Source organism: Tenrec ecaudatus, chromosome 3 (assembly GCF_050624435.1).
Source record: "Tenrec ecaudatus isolate mTenEca1 chromosome 3, mTenEca1.hap1, whole genome shotgun sequence".
NCBI classification, from domain to species: domain Eukaryota; kingdom Metazoa; phylum Chordata; class Mammalia; order Afrosoricida; family Tenrecidae; genus Tenrec; species Tenrec ecaudatus.
The window spans coordinates 161,947,490-161,971,598 of record NC_134532.1 but is presented as its reverse complement, the minus strand read 5'-3'; the positions used below and the strand labels follow the sequence as shown (position 1 = coordinate 161,971,598).

The 24,109-nt window shown below is 36.4% G+C and overlaps 1 protein-coding gene and 1 non-coding gene across 9 annotated transcripts in view; both read left to right on the top strand.

Moving 5' to 3' along the window:
• ADGRL3 (adhesion G protein-coupled receptor L3) overlaps positions 1-24,109 on the top strand; it is a 1,168,212-nt gene that overhangs the window by 97,286 nt on the left and 1,046,817 nt on the right. The gene's annotated exons all lie outside the window — the stretch shown is intronic.
• Positions 15,316-15,422, top strand: LOC142443980 (U6 spliceosomal RNA). Its single transcript, XR_012783677.1, has one exon. It is a non-coding gene; the product is annotated as a U6 spliceosomal RNA (small nuclear RNA).

The following is a 24,109-nucleotide window of genomic DNA, read 5'->3' as shown; positions in this document are numbered from 1 at the left end:
ATATATATATATATACCACATTGAATGAAGGGGGGAGTGCAAAGTGGAGACCCAAGGCCCAAGTGTCGGCCACTGGAGATCCCCTCATAGAGGGGTTTAGGAGAGGAGATGGGTCAGTCAGGGTGCAAGGTAGTACAGACGAAGAGCACAGCTTTCCCCCAGATCCTGGATGCTTCCTTCCCCCAACTACCATGATCCGAATCTACCTTGCAGGGCTGGATAGGGCAGAGGTTGTACACTGGTACATATGAGGGCTGGAGGCACAGGGAATCCAGGGTGGATGATACCTTCAGGACCAAGGGTGTGAGGGGTGATGCTGGGAGAGTGTAGGGTGAGTGGGTTGGAAAGGGAATTGATTACAGGGATCCACATGTGACCTCTTCCCTGGGAGAGGGACGGCAGAGAAGGGGGGGAAGGGAGACTCCGGATAGAGCAAGATATGGCAAAATAACGATGTATAAATTACCAAGGGCACATGCGGTAGGGGGGAGCGGGGAGGGAGGGGGAAAAAAAAGAGGACCTGATGCAAAGGGCTTAAGTGGAGAGCAAATGCTTTGAGAATGATTGGGACAGGTAATGTATGGATGTGCTTTATACAACTGATGTATGTATATGTATGGATTGTGATTAGAATTGTATGAGTCCCCAATAAAATGTAAAAAAAGAAAAGGGAAAAAAAAGAAAGAAAGAAAAGAAAATGATTAGGGCAAAGAATGTACAAATGTGCTTTGTACAATTGATGTATGTATATGTATGGACTGTGATAAGAGTTGTATGAGCCCCTAATAAAATGTTTAAAAAAAACTGTCTATAAAGGGATAAGAGGCAACACAGAATGTATTGCCTGTCATAGGAGATACTCTATAAATAGGAAACAACTATAAGATAAGTATTAATACTCTTATTTCTAAAAATATAATGCTCTGAGACATTAGGCTATTAAATGGGAGAGATACTATTCAAATCCAAGTACCAAAGCTCAAATGCCTTCATAGGTAAAGAAGGTAGAATGAAATTACGACATGTTTATGTTTGTTACCACTTTATTCCTCACTGTACAGCATTGAATGTCTAAATCTTTGTTTTTCAAGATTTGACAATTGACTATATCTTATTTTTAAACAAAGTTATCGTGGTATAATGGTAACCCCTAGGTTTCTAACTAAAGGTGGTGATTAAACTCACCCAGCAGTTCCATTAGAGAAAGGCATAGAAATCTGCTCCCCTTGAAAACCAAGTAAGGGCATCGCACTCTGCCACAGGGGATAGCTATGAGCCTGAATAGACTCTACTGCATCTAACAGCAACTACTTTTCCGACTAACTCATCTCATGTGAAGTTATGGCATTAAGAAATATAATGCATTTACAGTTTTGGGTGATTAAGAATTAGATTATCCTTAAGATTCTTTAGCATTTTAGGCTAACAGAACTGGGAAAAAATTGCCCCGTTGTTCACCTTTTATGTACATACCACTCTTTTGCACACAACGATGTGAAGCTTGATTTTGTGTGGCATTTATGGACAGGAAGGCAATTTAATAAAGGTTAAAATGGGTAAGGAAGCATAGAACTTTCCCATTTTCTGAACTCTGCTGAGGGCAACTGTGTCCCCGAGCTCACTAATTTACGACTGAGTGTTAGCTGCTTTTCAGATTATTCTGAAACTGCATTCATGGCCAGCCCAGAAATCATGTGTAAGTGACCTTTCTCAGAACTGGGATGGTGGAAGATGTCACTTATCATTGGAAGAAGTGGATTTTAGATATCATGAACCTCTCTGGATCTCTCTTTGAGGTAAACAGTGGAAGAGTTTCCCTTTCATAGATGTCCATTCTCATTAGGGAATGAATGGATGATATGTCATTCCATCTAATTCAAGATTCTTGCCTTTCATATGGATGATGTTTAATGAAAAGCAAGAGGAAAGAAAATGAGATATCTGTCTAACAAAAAACCCTTCGGAATATATTAAGTTTCCCATTAGACAGGAAAATACATTGTTTTCTAAGTGTTTGATCTTTGTGGGGCCCATAGACAATTAATAGATCCATGCAATTTGGGAATTATTTCGAATGTCTGGTTTCTCTAAATAATGGTATTTTATGACATATAAACTTTTTACTTTCTCATGTAAGTTAATATTTATGATAAGACAGAACATCTATGGAGTTTTAAAATACATATAATTCTATAATACTGAGTTTTAAGTCTTCATTTGGCTGTTTTTTTGTTGTTTTAATGATAAATTTATTTCAATTTTAATTGTGAGTTTTATGTTCAAAAGTTATAAGCTCTATGTTTTAGAAACAGGAAAGTTTATAAAAAGCACACACAGTGTAATAGAAGTTGACAATATATTTAAAAAGAGAAAATAAAGATAAACACAACATTGGTAAAATTAATGTTTTTATTTCTTATAGAAAACTAACATCTTTGTAAACCTTGCCTCTGTTTAACAAACACTGTAAAACATCTTTTCAACATTTTCAACAAATTATTTTTGAAAATGCAATCTCAAATTTACTTCTTTGGTAATGCCTTATTGTAACATTTTGAAATTCAGCCTGAAATATATTGAAATTGGAATAACTCTGTGACGTGCACAAGGATATATTGTCTAAGAAGCCAACACTAATTCTTCTTCTCTAACTTTGAGAGAAATGTAGACTTTGAATGACCTTCAAGGCCCAAAATATTGAATTTATTATATTGAGATTCAGGAGAAAAGAATTATCATATAATAAGCTTTACTGATGTGCCACTATTATCAAATCCCTACCTGAAAAGTGTTGTTAAAGTTTGTTTTATGTTGCTAGTACACTAAAGATGAACCTCTTTTGACTATTATTTTGTCATATATACTAATATAATCTACCATATGTACTCGTGTATAAGCCAAGTCTTTCAGCACATTTTAATGCAGTCTTTGTGGTAAAATTAGGTGCCTCGGCTGATATTCGGGTCAGCTTATATATTGGGTCAAGTATATATCGAAATATGTAGTGATGTAATATAATGTAGATTCTAGTGAGGCTGCCTGGATTTGCTTCTATGTACTTATTGGCCCTGTCACGTTTTTCAAGTCACTTATATGCTCTAAAGCTTATCTTTTTCACAAGTGCACAGAGCATATTCATAAAACCCATTTGGGATTGCTTTGAGATTTTACTTGTATTACCTACGCCCCATTGTCATCAAGTTGCTTCCTACGCAAAGAGGCTCCACATAGGGTTTCTAAGATAATAAATATTGTGCAGAGCAGAAACCTGTCATTCTCCTCTGGACTGACGGATGGGTTAGAACTACTGACCTTGCCATTAGCAGCCCAATGCCTAATTCACAGGGACACCAGCACGCCCGGACGCAGACTGTACTACACAGTTCCTGGACAGATTGGTGGCTCTTAGCTATTTTTGTTGTTGTTACTGTTTTTTAACAGAATAAGGGCACTTAACGAGTCACTCAGGACCAGATTTTATGCCTAGTTTTAGGAATGTATTTGTTTTGCTACAGGAAATTTGTTTTAAAGTTAGATCACTGCAATTATTAATAAACCTTCATGTCTCAAGCATGCTGCTCAAAAGAAGTATGCAGTCTGGGATCTTTGTGTAGTTAACAGTTAGTTGCAACCTTTGCTCAGATGCCACTTGCGAGCTGAGAAAGCTCGGTGGCCCGGTGGTTGTGACGCAGTGTGAGTCATAGAATCTCCCCCGGACTCAAATGTGCCCATAGACTCAGTCATTTCTGCGGTGAGGGGTAGAGGTTCTGTTGAAAAATACGCTGCATTGAATGACTTTGTGGCATATTTTGTGGTATTGAATTACTACCATCTGTTTCCTAGCCAATGTTAAAAGACAAATGACAAAAAGAAAATAAAGGAAGAATAAACAGTACCAGGAAATGGAAGTACTGTTTTATGAAAGCTGTGGTAACATTTTTGTGCTTACCCCAGATCCCACCCCTCCAGCACATGGCACATAAGAGGTGTGTGGCTTCAGACGTTAGTTCTCATTCAACAATTTCCAGCTGTATATAATAAAAGCATTATGAGGTTATTCCGGACACTTTCGCCGTTTAACTAACATCTGTCATCCAAATGGACTTTGTGGAGCAGACCTGACAGGCACTTTATGTTGTTTACCAAATATACGTTTTAGTATTTATTTTAACATTTTCTTCCTGCAATCATAGCTTTCCTTAGGTCTTAAAAATGTCTTTTTTTCCCCATAAAAAATTGACCTAGAAATATAGTTAGTTTGGAAATGGTGAGAATTCGGACTTAAAAAAATATTATTGTCTTTAATAATCAGTAATAATACAGGATGCTAAGATGACCTTCATATTTCATGTAAAACAGTGAATCTACGTACAACATAATAAATGAGCAAAGAATTAACATATCTTCAAGTGCATGTGTAGCAATATTTGAGGAGGAAGCTCTTGCAATTTGAGTAGCTTTGGCAAGAACCAGTTAGCTAAAGTGTGGAAGTCTGAGAAATATTTGATGACAGAGTTCTGGCATGAATAATTTTTCCTACCTTTCATCATGCAGAAGCCCTAACAGTTTAATGAGCAAATATAAAAATGATAAATGTTAGCATTATTACATAAACCATCGGGGAGACGGCCATCACTATTGTGGAATCAAGATGTTCCAAATTGTATCCCATTAGCAAAGGACAAGAACGGAGAATATGCTGTGAACTTTAAACCATGTTGACCCCATATTGAAAATATCTTAATACCCCATGACACTGAACTTCCATGATTGCAAGGTCATTTATGCTGAGTTCAGCAGTTTCTATCCACATTATTGAGTCCAGAGTGTCCCTTAGTCGATGTGTTGAATGAATGACTGTAATCAGTGACTGTAATCATGAAAGTTGATGATTTTTAAAACAATGGTTAATGTTCCTAATGTATCCTGCCTGTCTGGTTTTAGTTCACTTCTTCGTGGTGACAGTCATAGATGGACACCTGGCGATCTACCCCTGTCTTCTATACTGCTTTTGGACAGGACATGCTGGCCATACAGGTGGAGCGCAGTAATGATTCTTTGTTGTCAGTGCTGTCTGCTATTCAAACCTGCAGGTCATTTTATTGTATTGTCAGAATAAGCATAAAACTCACCGCCATCGCTTTGGTTCCTGTCCAGAACTCCCCTGGAGACAACAATGTATCTTGAGTTTATCTGAGGACAGAATTTTGCCCTTACCAGATTTGAATGGTGCCTGTAATACTGTTTTCTCATACCTGATAGACCACTTTCTTTTGTAACCATTAATGGGCATATTTTAATAATAACTAAATCTTCAAGAATGCCTGACGGCTATAGGGGCTAAAGAGTATTTGAATGTGTATGATGAGGTCTAAGTGGATAAGGAATATATCACACTGTCAACATGTCACCTGGCCCTCTGGTGTGGGTTTCTGCAGGAATCTCAAAAAATAGCCGAATACTCTAATCCACCTGCAAAACGGTCTCTTGGGCTTCTTCAAGCATTGGAACTCAATTCCTCAATAAGCAGCTTGCATGTTTCAGTTTTCCATAGTTGATGCAATTTCCCATTGTTTTTCTTCATGCCACTTCATTCATTGATATGACTTCCCTGGGCCCTTTAGGCCTTTTGGATATAAGACCATGTCTAGGCAAATCAAAACTTTACATTCAATTCCTTAGATATCTACAATGGAAGTGAAATCTGCTGCTCACTTTTGTACCTTCCTCTTATAAATAGAAGTAGAAAGCTAAACAATGATTAATAAGTAGACATTTGTGATCCAGTTGATACTGGCTTTTTTATTGTGTACAAACAGACATCAGATGCCAGCACCCATGTTCCTGATAATGGGGTGCTGGCCCAAAGCAATATATATATATATATATATATATATATATATATATATATATATATATATATATATATATATATATAATCTTTTCTAATAAAACGAGGACCATGTACCTGGAGGCCAAGACTGTTAGACACAGAATATGGTTATATTTCATTGATCAATCCATTCAAATAAAGGTATACTGTTGGCCCAAATGGAACACATTATCATTGTGTTTTGACATTTTCCAAATGTTGTTGTCCTCAAAAAACAGCACTCTTTCTTCATCATAATTGTAACACTGCTCTAGCTTCAGTAAAGGGATGCCGTTCATAAATCTAGAGAACTTCCATCGAGTGTCATACTTATGATAATATCAGTTATACATTGACCACTTCAAAGTTAAATGGTACTTAATTATCTATTAGATACAGAATGTCTAGTCTCATTCTAGTCATCCAACCATAACAAAAACAATAAACAAGCTAACAAAAGCTTCAAAATATTGTCAGTTGAATTCCAACTCAATAACAATTCCATGGAGTAGGACTGCCAGGTAGGGTTTGGAAAGCCCAGTTCTTACTCGGGGTACACTGCCAAATAGTTCTCTGCCAGAGACTCTGCTGGGGTGGCACTGCCAATCTTTTGGTGAGTAGCGGAACGCTTCTTGCTGAACCTCACCAGGGCTCTTTCCAGTACTGCCTAGTCATTCTTTATTAGATAGTCACCGGATCTTGTTTGTTGGTTGTAGCCTTTCTAGAGTTTAAAGTACTGCATTCTTTAGTGAAGCTTCCAACAGAGATATTTAAGTGATCATTTTTGTATTGTACATTTTGTAATCCCTGCCATTCATTGGTAATCTACAACCTAGCAGATTTGTCTCTCTCATACAATTTTCCTGGACCCCCACCCTATTTTTGAAAGCTAGTTCATAGGTAACAAAATGAACATAATTAGAAAAAAAACTGTACTTTTCAAAAACCAACAATGGGATCGTAGGTGAATTAGCTTTCTTGAATTTTAGTGTAATCATTTTAAAACAGGTATTCTTACACAGAATATGTCGTAGATACTGTGTTGACCATAACATGATTCAAAATTGTGAAAGAAATAAAAAATTGATTTTCTTTCTTATGGTAGCTATTTATGAAGCATTGGGTTTTGCTTTTAGTAGTGTCTGAACTTTCAACAAATGTTTTTTGTTGTTATCTCGTTTTGATGGTTTCTAGCCTGTCTATGGATGGCATTTATAACATATGCTCAGTAGTTCTTCAAACAATACTCAGGCCCCTGACCTGGTTTACCTTGTGACTCTGCCACTGAATGTGGCAATTTGGGCAAGCCGATTGTTTAGCCTTTTTAGCCTTAAGTTTACATTTTGTCATGTTAGGATGATAATATTGGCCTGACTGAATCCTAACAACCATGGGTTATATTTGTGAAATTTCTAGTAGTGTCTTGATTGAAGTACTTCTGTAAGTGTTTCTTGTTTTAGCTTGATTAATGTAGATGACATGTAGAAGTGACTAGAATGTTAGGCATTACACACAATGTTAACTTAGTTCCTTCTCAGTGAGAGATGGAATGTTTATGGTAAACACTCCTCTTTAGGTCAGGGTTTACATAATTGCCATATATTGAGATTCAAAACTATGCCATAGAACTATCTAGAGTCCAGATTCTAGCCCTGCAGTGATAATAGTGGAAAGAGTCCTTGAATAGACTTTTCGAGATATTGATGCCAGTCTCAGAGTACCACACCTTGCCATCTGTGTTGTTCAGAATAATTTACTTAACGTTCCTGAAATCTACCTCTCTCATTTGTGAAAATGGGATAAAACCATCTATTCTATGTGCCAGAAAAGACTGTTATGAGGGTAAAATAAATTATTAGGTGTCAAAAATGTATTGTAAATTCTATTACCCTATAAAAATATATGATGTTATTGTTCACATTAGGCCAAGCAATATAAATATTAGTGGTGGACACTTCAGGAGACTATAAATAGACTCTCATGACTGTAGAAGAAGCAGTAATGGCCTAATCCCCTGAGTGAAGCCATCCAAGAATTTATACCTGCTGGGTAAATGCTCAGTTGTAAGGCTTTGTGACTGTGAACAGCCAACAATTTCCAGTGGGCTGGTCAGGAAATTAAGAGAACAGATTAAAGCAAAATTGGGTAATGCTCCCCCTAGATCTTTATACTGGAAACTGTTTGACTGAAACATAATTGAGCCTTTCATTTTTAAACTATTTTACCCACCTGTGTCATGGCATGGATGGGAGAGAGTCGCTTTCATCTGCTGTTTTTCTTGCACTCCAACAGATAGCTAAGTTACAATAGTATTTATTTTCTTCTCAAGAGAATTTTCTCCTAAGATTAAAATACTGGATCTCTGAGCAAAGGCAATTAAAGAGTTAACAACAAATTGAATCCCAGCCTTTCAGCAACTATTAGAAACATTAAGAAATGTTGGTGAGAGTACTCAGGGTTGCAAATAAGACACCTGGCATCGAACTGCAGCACATCTTAAAAATCATCGCAGCGATGTTTCAGAGTCAGAAGAAATGCTTCTGTACAGAGTACAGGGTCTTGCACACGTATACAGAGATGAACATATGTGAGCATTGTGCATTTCTTGAAACCTAATTTACAGTGTATCACAGATTTTCTATGTTGTTAATATGGACATGCAAATTCTAATTCACATAGAAAAAAACTCCTTTAATAATAAGTTGCTTTTGGGGGCTACAATTCTGCATCTTAAGCGTGCTGTTGCGAATGTCTGTTCATGATCATAAAAGAAAAATATTTCAGACTCTAGCAGATTTTGCCTGTCTAGTCTGGTTTTCACAAGGATATTGCATTATGTGATAATGGAAGTTTTAATATGTCAGCTTCAGGGTAGATCCTCCTAAAACACAGATGCATTTGTATGGGGTCTTGAAACCAAAATGAAATTATTTGAGAAACTTAATTTGCTTGTATATAATTAAGCTGGCATTTCAAAAACTGGCCATTCATTGACATTTCTGATGGTGTTCTGTTTTGTGTATATAATGTGGAAATGCTAGTGTTCCTGAACAAGATACAGTTTCGCCTATCTCTAGCTTTCTATCTTCCCATCTGTCCATCCAAAATACATTTATCCAGACCTTATATAAATGATATAATGAGAGATATTTACCTTTGAGTATTTGATGAAGGAAAGAATCTTTGAATAGATGAAATCTATGCTTCAGATGTAGAACTGGCCCTTCATCTACAAAATAAAATTGGACTTTTAATATCTAAGGGCCTATCTGTGATTATGTGCATGCATGAGCCATTTAATCACTTATGGCCTTGTCGTGTTTCTTCATGGGTTTAATTTCTAGTTTGATGGCTTTTCATGTTTTAGCTGCTAATAGTATTTTTCCTCCATGTCAATCTACTCTTTTTTCCTTCGTTTACCTTTGTCACCTCCCTCCCCATTTCCAATTGCCCCATGACAAAAGCAATTGCATTTAAGAGATTGAAAATAAGTAGATTATTTTTCTGGTTTCTGTTAATAAATGGGTGATTAAGACCAAGTCACTTAACCTCTTTGGGCCAAAGCTTCCTCATCTGTAAAATGAGGGTAATTATGTGTTGCAACTAGTGCATGGATAGTAGAATGTGATTAATATTTCAGTATCAAATGTACTAATAACTATGAAGGGACTCAGAAGTATAAAATATGCTGGGAATATAAAGGGCCATGGCATCTTCACCCCTAGAAAAGCTGAGGCTATTAGAGGGATTATAAACCCAGTTTTTTCTCTCAAATCAGTTTGCTATTTTTCAATATAATTGCAAGATATTAATAAACATTGGAAATTTTCATTAAAACTCTCCTGACCAAATTATCAGGATAATTTTGACAATTATCAAAAATAGTTATCAAATTATTTTTCTTATCAGCTATTTCTTTATTCCAAGAAAATTATTTTAGTGTAGATTCAGTGCAAAACTACAAACTTTTTTTTCTTATGATTAAATGTTTCATATGCCATTAAGAAGAAAAATAAGGTCACTGTAAAGATGTATACAGCACCAGCAGGTGAGCCTCTATGTCTAACCAAAGAAATGAATTAAACATATTTGGATAGATTTGTGAAATGTTTTGCAACAATCAAAACTGCTGGCAGAATTTACAGTTACCTGAAAAAAAAACAAACCTGCATTATCTTATTGATAACTTTAGAATAATTCAATATTAGTATATAATATGACATTGTAAATAAAACATATTGGATCTCCACTTTGTCTATGCTACTTCACATCAATTTGATCGCTTGTTTTTGAATTTATGATACCTATTCCCATAAACACCTCACGATCACACAGATTGGTGTGCTTTTTCCATGTGAGCTTTGTTGCTTCCCTGCTAGATGGCAGCTGGTTTAACGTCAAGCCTGTAAGATCCCAGATGCTCAGCCTGACACTATCCTCTGTTTTCACATTTGCTTTTGAACCCATTTTGTCCTCAGCGATTATGTCGGGAAGATGAGTATGATGCATTGCCACATTATTAGAATGAGTTCTTCTTTTACTCAGGTAAGGCACCAGACTGTGTGATCCTGAGGTGTCTATCTTTGGGAATGGTATCAGCAATTCAAACACAAGCAGTCAGGTTGATGTGAAAGAGTGTAGACCAAGTGAAGACCCCAAACACACTTGTAAGATATTTGGACAGTTCCTCACAGAAGGGCCACGGGGAAGGGATGATATGTCCAGGGTGCAGTATAGCATTATGAAAGGTAGAATTGGGGTCATGATAGTGTGGGGGAGGATGCATTAAAGAACTAACCACCCTCTAGTTCTTTAATATTTTTCTTCCCCTCCTATTATGGTCTTAATTTTACCTTGCTAATATTGTGAGATCTGTGTATATTCATTTGTATAATTAAGATCGTTCATGCATGAAATCCAATATAGATGAACCCTTTAGAAATAGTAATGGGTGTAAGGATTCCCTGAGGTATGGGGAGGGGGCAGGCAGAAGGGGGAACCAATAGCAATCCCACTTGATGGTAACAAACTATAGAATTGTAGATGACCGGATACATTGAATGTTGTAAAATATGGAAAAATAATAATACTGATAAACACATAGATTGTTGTTGTTAGGTAACATCCAGCAACCCTGGGCACACCAGAAAGAAACTTTGCCAGGTTCTGAGCTGTTCTCCCAGTTGTTATGTTTAGCCCATTGTTACATCGCGATTCCTTTGGGGATTGAATAACCCTTTCACAGGGGTCTCCTAAGACCATTGGAAAACACACATTTCCGATGGTATTGGGAACTGAGACACAGCTCCCCTATCCATGTCCAGGTGGGTCCGCCCACATGCAGATACACCCACACATGAGTACCGGGTGTAAAGACTATTACCCATGCTATACCATGCTTCAAGACAAAATTTAATTTATTTGTCATTAGAAAGAAATATTTCACAATATATAATTACATATTGGTTTTTGTGGCTAATCACTATGCTTTAATTATGTTCAATTTGTAATAATGAAAATACATCCTGCATATCAGATATTTACATTACAATTCATAACAGTAGCAAAATGATGGTTTTGAAGTAGCAACAAAAATAATTTTATGGTTGGGGGTGTCACCACAACATGAAGAACTGTATTAAAGGGTTGTGACATTAGGAAGGTTGAGAACTGCTGTTGAGGAAGATATTCCTCGTTTTCTCTGCCCTTCACTTTATCAGAATTATGTTTTTCTCCAGAAATTAAACTCTCCTGATTTCATGTCTAAAGCACTTGAGAAAAATCTCACCAGCTTGGTTTCCTATATATTTTTTCTATATTCTTCCAGGACCGATTGCTTTTTTTCCCAGGAGCCCATGGTACTTTCTCTATCCTTTATTGACATTGCAACTCAAATTCATTAGTTCTTCAGTCTTCCTTATTCAAGTGTTCAGTTTTCACATGCATTTAGATAACTGAAAATACCATGGCTAGGATCAGGTGCCCCCTACTCCTCAAACTAACCAGGTGGCCCTTCAATACTTTAAGGAGGGCTTGTGCAACACATTACACAGCACAGTGTACCATTTGTATTCTTGACTGCTGCTTTCGTGAACATTGACTGTGGTTCCAAGCCAGATGAAATCCGTGGCAACTTAATCATTTACCCGTTTATCATGACATTATCAATTGTCACTGTTGTTTGGATTTAGCTTCTCTTTATATTGAGTTGCAATCCATACTGAGTTCTAGAGTTCTTAATTTTCATTAACAAATGCTGAAAATTCTCTTCATTTTCAGCAAGCAAAGCTTGTTTGGGGCTAATGGCTTTAGGGCAGTGTGGACTTCCTCCTTTACTACCATTGATTCCTGATCATATGCGACTTCTTGAAATGGTTGAATGTTGACTGGTTGCTTTTGGTACAGTGACTATGTGTTATTTTCATCTTCGTTTGATTCTGCATCATTCAAAATGTTGCCCATTAAATCTTTTAGGATTGCAACTTAAGGCTTGAATTGTGTTTTAGTTCTTTAGACTTGAGATCTGCTTCATTTTTGGCATTGTAACTCCAAGTCTTTGCGTATTCATTATTACTTTGTCTTATCAGGGTGCCATTTAAAAATTTCTCCTTAGCTCTTTTACTTCATCATTTCTCCCATTTGCTTTAGCTACTCTGCAATTGAGGACAAGCTCAGAGTCTCTTCTGACATCATTTTGGCCTTTCCCTTTTTTCCTGTCTCTTTTTAAATACCTTTTCCCTAATTCTTATATGCCATTCATGATGTCAAAGCCATCACTAGTCAGTTTTTCTGTCATTAGTGTTCAGTGAATTAAGTCTACCTTTGAGACGTTCTCATTATTCAACTGGGATATTCTTAAATTCACATTTTGGCTCAGCAGACTTGTTTTAATTTCCTTCAGGTTTAACTTGAAATTAGAGGAGCAATTGATGGTCCATTCCATACTCAGCTCTTGGCCTCATTTTGGCAGCCGATACTCGGCTTCTTTTCCCATGAATGTAGTCAATTTCATTCTTGGGTATTTCATCTGGGGGAGTAGCCATTTATGTTGTTGAAAAAGATATTTGTAATGAAGTAGTTATGGGTGTTACAAAATTCTGTCATGAGATTACAGCCTTTGTTTCTGTCACCACAGCTACATTTTCCCTACTACTATTTATTGTCTTTGTTTCCTACTTAAAAATACATCTAAACTACATGTTTTATCAATTTCAGCCTGAAGAAATTGGGTGAATTGTTCATTTTTTCTTAGTGGTTGGTATGTAAATTTGAATAATAAATATATTAGCAGGATACACATTTATGTTTGTACACGTTATCCTATCATGGAAAACATTGCACTGCACGATAGATCTTGAAATGTTCTTCCTGACATTGAATGTGATAATATTTTGCTTTTATGTTTCAATCCTGGCATAGTTATGCACTGAATTATCTGATTCAAGATGACCAATAGTGGTACACTAATGCCTAGGATAGTGATTTTTATGCTTTCCATTTCATGACATTTTATAATTCTAGATTCATACTTTGTACCTTCTACATTCCAATTCTTATTATTTTGAGTTGTGCCTATCAGCACATGTAGATCCTGAAGGCTTTTCTCCATCCATATCACTCTAGTTGACTCTGCTTTAAGAAAGCATGTTTCCTCAGTTGTATTATGTTCCAACCTAAGCAATTTATCTTCAGGTACTCTATCTGACAATGTTGTGCTACAATTCATAAGTTTTTTAGTATATCTGACAATATTCCAATATTCATAAGGTTTCAGTGGATAATCATTCAGAAATGAACAGGCTATTCACTCTTTATAGCTTATCTTAGTCTGGTTCCACAGAAATAGTTCTTTTTTGTTGAACTTACTGGTATTTGTAATAGTGGTGATGTAGCTTCTAGCATTACAGCAACATGCAAGCCAACACTGTATGTATGACAAATTGACAAACGGTGGGTGGTGCTAATAGATATATATGGTCATATAGAAAGTTCAGCGATATTCTTTAACAAAATGTTGTTTGTAGCTAATGGCCTACATGATTTCTGGTGATTTAACATTTTATAATTTTTTCATGTGTGTGTAAAAAGCTGAAATTAGTACACATTCCTTTACTATCAGAAAAAAGTGAAGTGCTTTTAGTTAAAAATGTAAAGGAAATATACATAGAATTGTGTTATTCAGGTCTATAAATTGACTCCCATTTCCAAATCTCAGTGACATTATGATATTCAAAATCAGGATTGTAGTTCTATCCATAGAATATTCAAGATCAATGTTATGGCTTTATTTGAAAGCATTTTAGGCATACATTTCTATTTATGTGAGGCAGTATTTCCGTGACAACCTTCTGGCCCCTCAAGAGTAAAATCTGCTACACATAAGAGATTACTAATGTTCCTTATTGTGGAATTATATATCTTGTATTTTATAAATTTATTGTTGCAGTAGAAAATTTAAATTATTAAGCATGGCTACAGGGACTTCATTTCTCAATGAAGCATTAAGTAACTAGCAAGTGTAGAAAAATGCCAAGAGTTAGACTTCAAATTTTCAGGATGAAGTACTTCTGCAGTTTGAGTCCTCTGTATTACTAAGGCCAAGGAAGCCAAGGGAGGAGAAAATAGGGTAAAGTCATTGTGTAGCTCTTCCTTTTTTAGATCTGAGGATGTTGGTTGACCTTGACTGAACAATGGTGCGTGTCTTGTTACATTCTCTTTTCCTGTAACAACATTCTATTTCTTTTAATTGACAGAAGCACAAAACTGATTCAGCAGGAGGGAAAAAAAGTAAAGAAAGAAAGAAAAAGAGGTATTGGAATAATACAGTAGATATCATAAAGGTTGAAAAAAAATTTTAGTTGATTATTGTGTCATGATAAACTTTCTGGGTTTAATGGTATGAATGTGTCTCCCAACCTACCTATTTTATTTATATTGCACTGATAAACACTTGGCTCTCCATCTCTTAACATTGGCAATGACATAAAATTGTTTTCTAATTTCTCATCATGATATGAAATAGGAGAACAGCTTCTCTCTCTTGCCCTCTTAATGACAACATATAATGACAAGCGATTACTTCAGTCTCCTTGCTCACTCATTGAGATGAGGCATGTGGAATACAATTTTGAGTATGTAGAAGTTCTAAGGAAGAACTTCTTGAATCCTTGGTCAAGAATACTCATTTATATGCCTGGATTAGTCCATGCCTTCACTGTTCCTCTTAAGAACTGGCAGCTGATAATACACACTGGTGTCATTTCAAAGCTTATGCTTAATGGGTTACTTTTACAAGTATGACTTTAGAATGTTACAGTGGTATTTAACTTTCTATTTAAAATCCCTATTTAGCTAATAAATTGATTGGCAAACATTTTAATATCTGTGAGAATATTTAAAAAAAATTTTGTGGCACATTTGCTAGGATAGAAAAACTAACAAGAGTGCTCGCTTCGGCAGCACATGTATTAAAATTGGAACGATACAGAGAAGATTAGCATGGACCCTGCGCAAGGATGACACGCAAATTCGTGAAGCGTTCCATATTAAAAAAAAATAAAAAGAAAAACTAACAAGAAAGTTAGCTTGAGGAGTCCAGAAATTTTGGATTGTAAAGAGTTGGAATGTAATAGGTTCTTGAGAACTGTGAAGTCTTACGAGTGTTTTGAATTCCTTTTAAGATGCTTTTTGTCTTCAATAAATAAATCCCCAGTATGCTTTCTTCATGCTACAGTCAATTCCATTTTAGTTGGTATTATTATACATATTTTACATTCAATAAATACAGATTCAATAATACATATATAATAGATAATGTATTATTATATATCCCAAACTATTTGATTGTGAATATCGATTATGAACTTCCAACAAATAGCACCAATACAAATAAATATCTTAAATTAAACAGTAATTGAGATATAATTTTCATCTTTAGACTTGTAGTTTAAAGTTAATAGATAGTAGAAAACAGCTGTATAGAAAGCAGCAGCCTGTAGTTGTTATATATCCATGGTAATGACAGGGACCCAGGGTTTAGTAATACTTTGAAAAAACTTCAATGTAAAGAATCTCTTCCTAATAGGGAACAAGACATGTTAATGCTGAGATAAAACATTTTCTTTTTTTGTTTAATGACAGTCCAGGTGTTTTGTTATTTTTTATCTACGTGGCTCATTCGTTACGTGGTCTCGATGGCAAAGAGAACATTAAAGGGCCACAATGAAAGGATTTTGGTGGTTGTTGCTATCACAGGAATCCCCACTCATACACAACAATAACATAACCTTGCAAGGTCTTGCTCTGTTAGGGGAAGCCAGCCCCTAACACATCATTACGGGTCCAGTAGGCGCAATTGTACAGTGATAATAAGTAAAGATCATAGTAAAGTCATGGAGAGCATGAGAGATAGAAGTGAAGTATTGAAATAAATGGAGTCAGACACGTTTCATGGTAACATGCTCACCTCTGCCCCGCATGATGGTCCACATGGAGGGAGAGAGAGGGAGAGAGATGTAATGCTAGCCCAGGCCTTTTATATACTCTAGGGACTTGCAAGCCCCCTAGTTACAGGTGAGGACATACGTCACTGGAAGGGGCTGTCCTTTGGGTAATACAGTAATGAGAGGGGGTGGTCTAGGGATATACACGCAATAGGAAGGGGAGGGATTGGGGTTATACATGTGACAAGATGGGCAGATCCTAGGTTTAGGATGGAGGCTTAACTTTGACCTATTCCCTAGATCTCCATAGGAACCTTTATCAGTAAGATGTAAACCCCACCTACTGGCACCAAATAGATGTCTGCAGGTGTCCCATTGTCTTTAACAGCAGGGAGTGGGGCCTCCTGCAGTCTGGCAACTGGGAGGATGGCTGGGAGCATCTGGTCTCCCCCCACATTGCTCCACTTTTGTGATCTTTGGTACATTTGAGGCCACTATTATAATCACTGTATAGTGCCTTTGACCATGAAGGATTCATTTTTCGGGATGGAATTGGGCAATGTTTTGTTGTAATGCAAAGGATATTCATTGACTCATTTTCAGAAATAGGTCATTCACCTTTTCTCTACCTAATTTGTGTGTCTGGAATGTCCAATGAACCACTTGTTTTTGAAACACTGGTGGCATAGCTTTCATAGTGACAACACCCCACTAGGCACAACAGCATGACACACTGACAGGTACCTGGGACATGGGAATGGAAGAGTACATTTAGCTGAGTAGCAGATCATGTTTTGCCGGAGTCATCAATGAAATTATCAATCGTTATATCACACTTTACCTAATACACTTTTGAAATATAAAAGCATTCCTCTGTTTCCTTTGCATTATTTTTGTTTGTAAATTAAGTAACAGTTGTGTAAATGAAGATAGTAGAATTCATTAGCTTTCCAATTTGTGATAATTATAGACTTCCATAACATTTATTCTCAAGAAATGAGTTTTTCTAAGAGCTTTTTCAGTTGTGCTTAAAAACAGACCTTTAAGATTCTTCTTTTTCAAGTCCCTTTTAGAGTTATTTTCCCTGCTTTGCCACAACTGCTCTGTTTCCCCAGGCTGCTCTCCCCTCAGCTCTACTGATCACAAGTAATTCCACCTCTGTGGCCTTAGGATATGGCAAGCACCACTCTCCACATATGCAACTTAGTGAAAGTTCTAGATAACAAAGAAAAAAGGTAGTAATTTATAAATATAGAGCAAGCTTTCAGCAGAAATCTACCCTTGTTCTCCTCTACTGTTTGACTCAAATATGGGAGAACAATTTTCAGAGTCCCTTACTCTCTCGTTAGTTGGGTTGGGATAATTCACTACTCAAGTTCACCCACATTCCTTATCATTTAATTCCTGAGCACCCATACCCCCTTCATTTAATCAGATAAATATATGAATATATTTGACTGCATTCACTATCACCAAATTGTGATTCAGTTTAACACTACTGCACCTAATGGAACCCAATGCATTTTCAATTAGGTATCCACCATTAAATAACCTGACCAGTCCAATTTCTTCCCTTTTTGTTCACTTCTTGATGTGAAGTTATAAACATTGTCTTACCCCTAAATCTCCTGGGAGATAAAACAACAACAAATACTGGACAATATGAAAACTTCCCCAAATAAGGTAGCATTTACTATTATATAACAGCCTTGTAAGTAAATGACTTTAGCACAGTAATACAAAAATATTTTCCTTCATTTATATGTATAATAAACTTTTACCCACTGAGACCCATCCCTTCTAAATAGTCTGCATTCGCTTGTCTACTCTTCTAGGTCTTCTCCAGGAAAGAATGCCCACTTATCTATTTTAAAATGACTTGGCTTAGCAAAGAGGGCTAAAGTCGGATGGACCATGTTCTCTGTGTCTGAGTAGATACTGTGTTTTAGCTCATCAAATGAGCAATAATCCAAATGCAATTGATTTATAATTACTGTAGTTACTATGGAAGCTTCACTTTGAAACCACATGGCCCTCTTGAACACTTTAGTGTATTAGTACTAGAGGGTTACTAGTTCTGCCTCCTCTGTTGGGGTCTAGTCTCCAAAAATATAGATAACTGTAATGATGTTAAAGGTGACACATTGTTTTTCAATATGTTGACATTTCTGTTTCAATACAGAATACCTGTCTGGTGAGGTTATCTTTAATGTGCTGTGGAAATCTTAGGAATATTCTTGAGAGGACCTCCTCCATAGCCACCAGAGTGAAAACCCGTCCCTGGAGTGGACAGCCAGAGTGCAGACTTCTAGCCATCTAAATTGTCAGAAAATGAACTTTGTTTCTTAAAGCCTCCCACCTTAGGCATTTCTATTTATAGCAGCACTAAGACAACTGGCAAGGGGCCAGAAATCTTGGAGAGCCTATTTGTGAATGGCATGTACTCATTGACCTAAGCTCATCCAGACATGAGCCTAGATTGGTATGAGATACATTTTTCCAATTTTGGGAAATTTAGAATGCTGTTAAGGAGCCCTGGTGGCATAATAAGTTATGTTTTGGCCTGATTACTACAAGACCAGTAGTTCTAAAGTACCAGCCGACCCCCGGGAGAAAGATGAAACCCATCCACCCTTGTACAGATTTCCTGTATCCAAAACCCACAAAAGCACTTCTCCTTTGTTGCATAGTGTCACTATGAGTCAGAATTGAATCAATGGAAGTTGAGTTTGGCTTGAATTTAAGAGATAACACTAAGGAGTCGTGGGGTCTCAGTAGTTTCATGCTGAAGTGAAGCATTGGGTTGCTAAATGAATGCTTAGTTTTTCAAACCCACCAGTCACTGTCTAGGGGAGAGAGGTGGTAGTTTACTTCCATGAAGGTTATAGCTTTAGAAATCTAATTGGACATACAAAAAGTAAACCAAAGCAATGCAAAAGCAACAACCAAACAAAAAATAAAAACCCTTGCAGCTAGCATCCTGACAAGTGACGTATTGCACCACGAGGGGCAGAGGATATCCAGCAAGGCTGTTCTACTCGTTGCTGTACGGTTGCTGTGAGTCAGCAATTACACGATGGTATTGCACTTTTTTTTTATTGTTGTTGGATAAAAATTTGCTTTTATATTTCACATCAGTATTCTCTTTTTTCCACTTTATGTTTGATTAATAAGGTACTTACAATTGTACTAGACTTAAATAATTACAACATAAATAATTTTGCTCCACTCATCACTTTAAACAGTAGAAGACTATTAACTTTCTTTGTAGTAGATTATAGCAATATACATTAGGGCAATAATTGTCTTTATGACTTGTTCATAATTTATAATGTGATAAGTCTTTCATGTAGAATTAAGCACTAAGATAGTTAAATTTTCCTTCTTTTGCCATCAGTATCAAAATTACTAAATTATTATTTTTATTATAAATAGAATACATTTATTATAATAAGTGAGATATGTTACACAAAAGGAAACAAACGGTTCCTATCCACTGGCTCCCAGTTCATGAGGACTCATGTGTGGTGGTGTACAACTGTACTCTGCTGGGTTTTCTTTTATTCTTTATTTTTAAATCATTTTATTGGGGCTCATACAACTCATCACAACTCATAAATACATCATTTGTGTAAAGCATAGTTATACATTCGTTGCCCTCATCATTCTCAAAACACTCGCTTTCCGCTTGAAATCCTGGAATAAGCTCCTCATTTTTATTTCCCCTACCTCCTTCCTCACTACCCTGTCCCTCATGAATCCTTCATAATTTATAAATTATTATTATTTTGTCATATCTTACACTGCCCAACATCTCCCTTCACCCACTTTCTGTTGTCCATCCTCCAGGGAGAAGGTTATATGTAGATCCTTGTAATTGGTTCCTCCTTTCTACCCCACCCCCTTCCTTCCTTCTTCCCTGTATCAATACTCTCACCAGTGGTCCTGAGGGGTTCATCTGTCGTGGATTCCCTGTATTTCCAGGTCCTGTCTGCACCACTGTGCATCCTCTGGTCTAAGTAGGTTTGTAAGGTAGAATTGGGATCATGATAGTGAAGGGGAGGAAGCATTTCAGAACTACGGGAAAGTTGTGTGTTTCATCAATGCTACACTGCACCCTGAGTCACTCATCTCCTCCCCACTACCCCTCTGCAAGGGATGTCCAGTTGCCCACAGATGGGTTTTGGGTCCCCATACCCCACTCACCCTCATTCACAATGATGATTTTTGTTCTTTGATGCTTGATACCTGGTCCCTTTGACCCCCCTGTGATCACACAGGCTGGTGTGCTTCTTCCATGTGGGCTTTGTTGTTTCTGGGCAAATGGCCACTTGTTTACCTTCAAGCCTTTAAGACCCCAAACACTATATCGCTCGATAGCGGACACCATCAGCTTTCTTCAACATGCTTACTTATGCACACATTTGTCTTCTTTAAATTATTATTTTTAAAAGTATATATGCTTAGATTATCTTTATTGAATTTGAGTAATTTCTAAATACAAGTTTAGGGATTCTATAGTAATGGAGCCATTAAAGGCAGAATGTTAAAAAGGAATAGGTAGCTTACCACTTATTAGCTGTCTAACTAATTTATTTAATTTTCTGTTCTTTAGGTTACATTTTTGCATTAAAAGTAGCTGATATGATGTATAATTGAAACTTTATTTAAGAACTTCACACATAGTGTTGTTATGTAACTATGTAGGAACTATTAGCATTTGTCAATACTGATAAGACTTGTGGTGGAATTAGAATTATATTTTAAAAATAAAACAAACACAGTACGAACAAGCAATCAAATGTAAAAATGTCTTGTCCCACATTACTAAAACATTATGAGACTTTTTGTTTCCACTAAATACAAGGTCATATTTATAAAAGGAAGTTCTGAACTTTCATTAGACTCCATGACTATCAAATTGCATTGATTAGAAATATGTCTTGAATTTATCCACCTTAATAATTTTTACAATTTGTATATGAAGTTAATTTAAAGTAGATGACCTTGTAAAGCTGGCATGTATATATTATCAGAACACCTGGTTAATTTGGTTAATTTACACATTGAAAAGAAACTTTTTGGTGGTTTTCTTAGGTACTGTTGAGTATGATGCCTGGCCCTGCGTCTCCCTTATAATCACTTGTTATAGACACTTGACAATCCATCTCATTGAGTCTTTTGCTCTTTTTCACAGAATCACTACTTTATAAAGCACGGTAGCTCTCTGTAGGCACTGACTCTTTCTGATAACATGACCAAAATGTGTGAGAGGAAGTCATTCCACTCTTGATTCTAAGGAGCATTCTGGCTGTACTTTTTTCCAAGATAAATTTGTTAGTGATTGTGGCAGTTGATGGATTATTATATATATTTTCACCAACATGGTAATTCACAGGCTCTTCTTTGATCTCCAGCTTGGGCATGGGAATGAGGTAATTGAAAATAACATTGATGGTGTACATTAGTCCTCACTGTGACATCTTTACTTTTGTAACACTTAAAAACTTATAAATAGTACGGTATGATCCACTATGAAACTCAATAATTTATGTTATTAAATTATTAAAATTTTGACTACATTGACATATTTTGCCATCAGATGATTCCTCCTTCTGTTTGTCTCGCTATCCCTCTATCTACACACACACATACCACATAGATATCTATTTATACGAAACTCACACAGTTGTGAGGATGGTAAGACTATATTAAAGTTGTTTTGCTCCTCTTGTGTGACTTTAGCTTTGTTCCTTGACCAAGGTGACAATTAAAATGAATGTTTCTTCAGCTATGTGTGTGTAGCCCATTCTTGTATTACAGTCTCTTACATTACATTTCTCAGTGAAAATAAACAGTACAAATGAAAATAGTTTTTAAATATATGGAATTAATAATCCCGATTGTCTGATTTCTAACTTAACGTATTCATGGAAGCTCAGTGAACACACTGATAGTGAATGAAAAGAGAAGTTATACAGAGTTGACAGTAGACATATTATCAATTTCATGACGGTTTCCTTTCAGATGGGAAGCGTCCTAAAATTATAGGAAGTATGGTAGACTTATTTTGAACCTGAGAAACCTGAGATTTTTCCACAGTAAATATATATTTCATGAGTAGATAAATTAATTATTTAGTATAAAGCCATAACAAAGTTTTTTGATAAGATATCAAATATGGCTATATTTGAGACTGATTATAAAATGGACATATTTTGCATAGTGAGACTAATAAATTTCTTGACCATTTAAATTTATTTTGGAGTGTTTGTTTCTCCTAGTGCTAATGCGCTTGGTGATAGAAATGAAGCTGTAGATCACATGAAAGAATTTTGCAATTCCAATGACTTGTTCATACCAAATACCATTTTTCAGCAAAACAAAAGACAACTGTACACATAGACTTCTCCAGATGGTATATACAAAAATCAAATTGACTCCATCTGTGGGAAGACACAAAGGAGGAGGTCAACATCAGCAGCTAGGAACAGGCCTGGGGCTGACTGTGGAACAGCCCATCAATTGCGCATATTTAAGCTCCGGATTATGCTGAGGAAAATTAAAACAAATTCACAAAAGCCAAAGTATGATCTTGAGGCTATCCCACTTGATTTTTTTTTCGAGAACAGCTCAAGAACAGATATTACACATTAATCATTAATGACCGAAGACCTGATCAGCTATGGGAGGCTATGAAGACTATCATTCATGAAGAACACAAAAACTCATTCAAAAGACAGGAGAGAAAGAAAGCATCAAATGCATGTCAAAGAGACTCTGAAACCTCCTCTTAGCATCACAAAATCAAATGGAAGAAAGGACATAGTCAAGGAGCTGAAGTGAAAATTTCAAAGGGCAGCTTGAGATGACAAAATCAAATATTATAAAGACCTAGAATTAGATAACAAAAAGAGACCAACAGGACCAGCATATTTGAAACTGAAAGAACTCAAGAAACAATTCAAGCCTTGAGCTGCAATCTTGAAAGATTCTATGGGGAAAATATGGAACGATGCAAGATTATCAAGAGATAATGTAAAGAATACACAACGTCACTGCACCAAAAAGAACTGCTGCGCATTCCACTCTTTCAGGAGGTAGCATATGAGCAAGAACCAATATTGGTGAATGAAGAAATTTAGATCAGGGCCCCAGATCTTAATTGTAATGCCCACTGAAATATGTCAGCCAGCTGGGGAAGCACTGGAGGCACTCGCTGGTGTATGCGAGGACATTTGGAAGGCAGCTACTGGGCCAACTGACTGGAAGACACCCGTATTTTTGCCCATTCCAAAGAAAATTTATCCAAGGAATGCTAAAACTACAGACCCATATCATTGATATCTTGTGAAAGTACAGTTTTGCTAAAAAAATCATCCAACAAAGGTGTCAGCAGTACATTGACAGGGAACTGCAAGAAGTTCAGATGGGATTCAGAAGAGGACATAAAACAAATGATACCATTGTTGATGCCAGATGGATCTTGACTCAAAGCATTATGTTTCCTAGACTCTGCAAAGGCGTTTGGCTGTGTGGACCATAATAGACTGGAATAGCCTTGAGAAGAGTGGGAATTCCAGAACACTCCTTTGTGCTCATTAAAAACTCGTACATGTATCAAGGGGCAGTCCTGTGAACAGAACAAAGGCATACTTCCTGGGTTAAAATTAGAAAAGATGTATGTCAAGGGTATATCCCCTCATCATACATATTTAATTTTTATGCTGCAGACATCATCAGAGAAAGTGAACTATTTGAAGAAGAACGTAGTATCAGGATTGGAGGATGACAT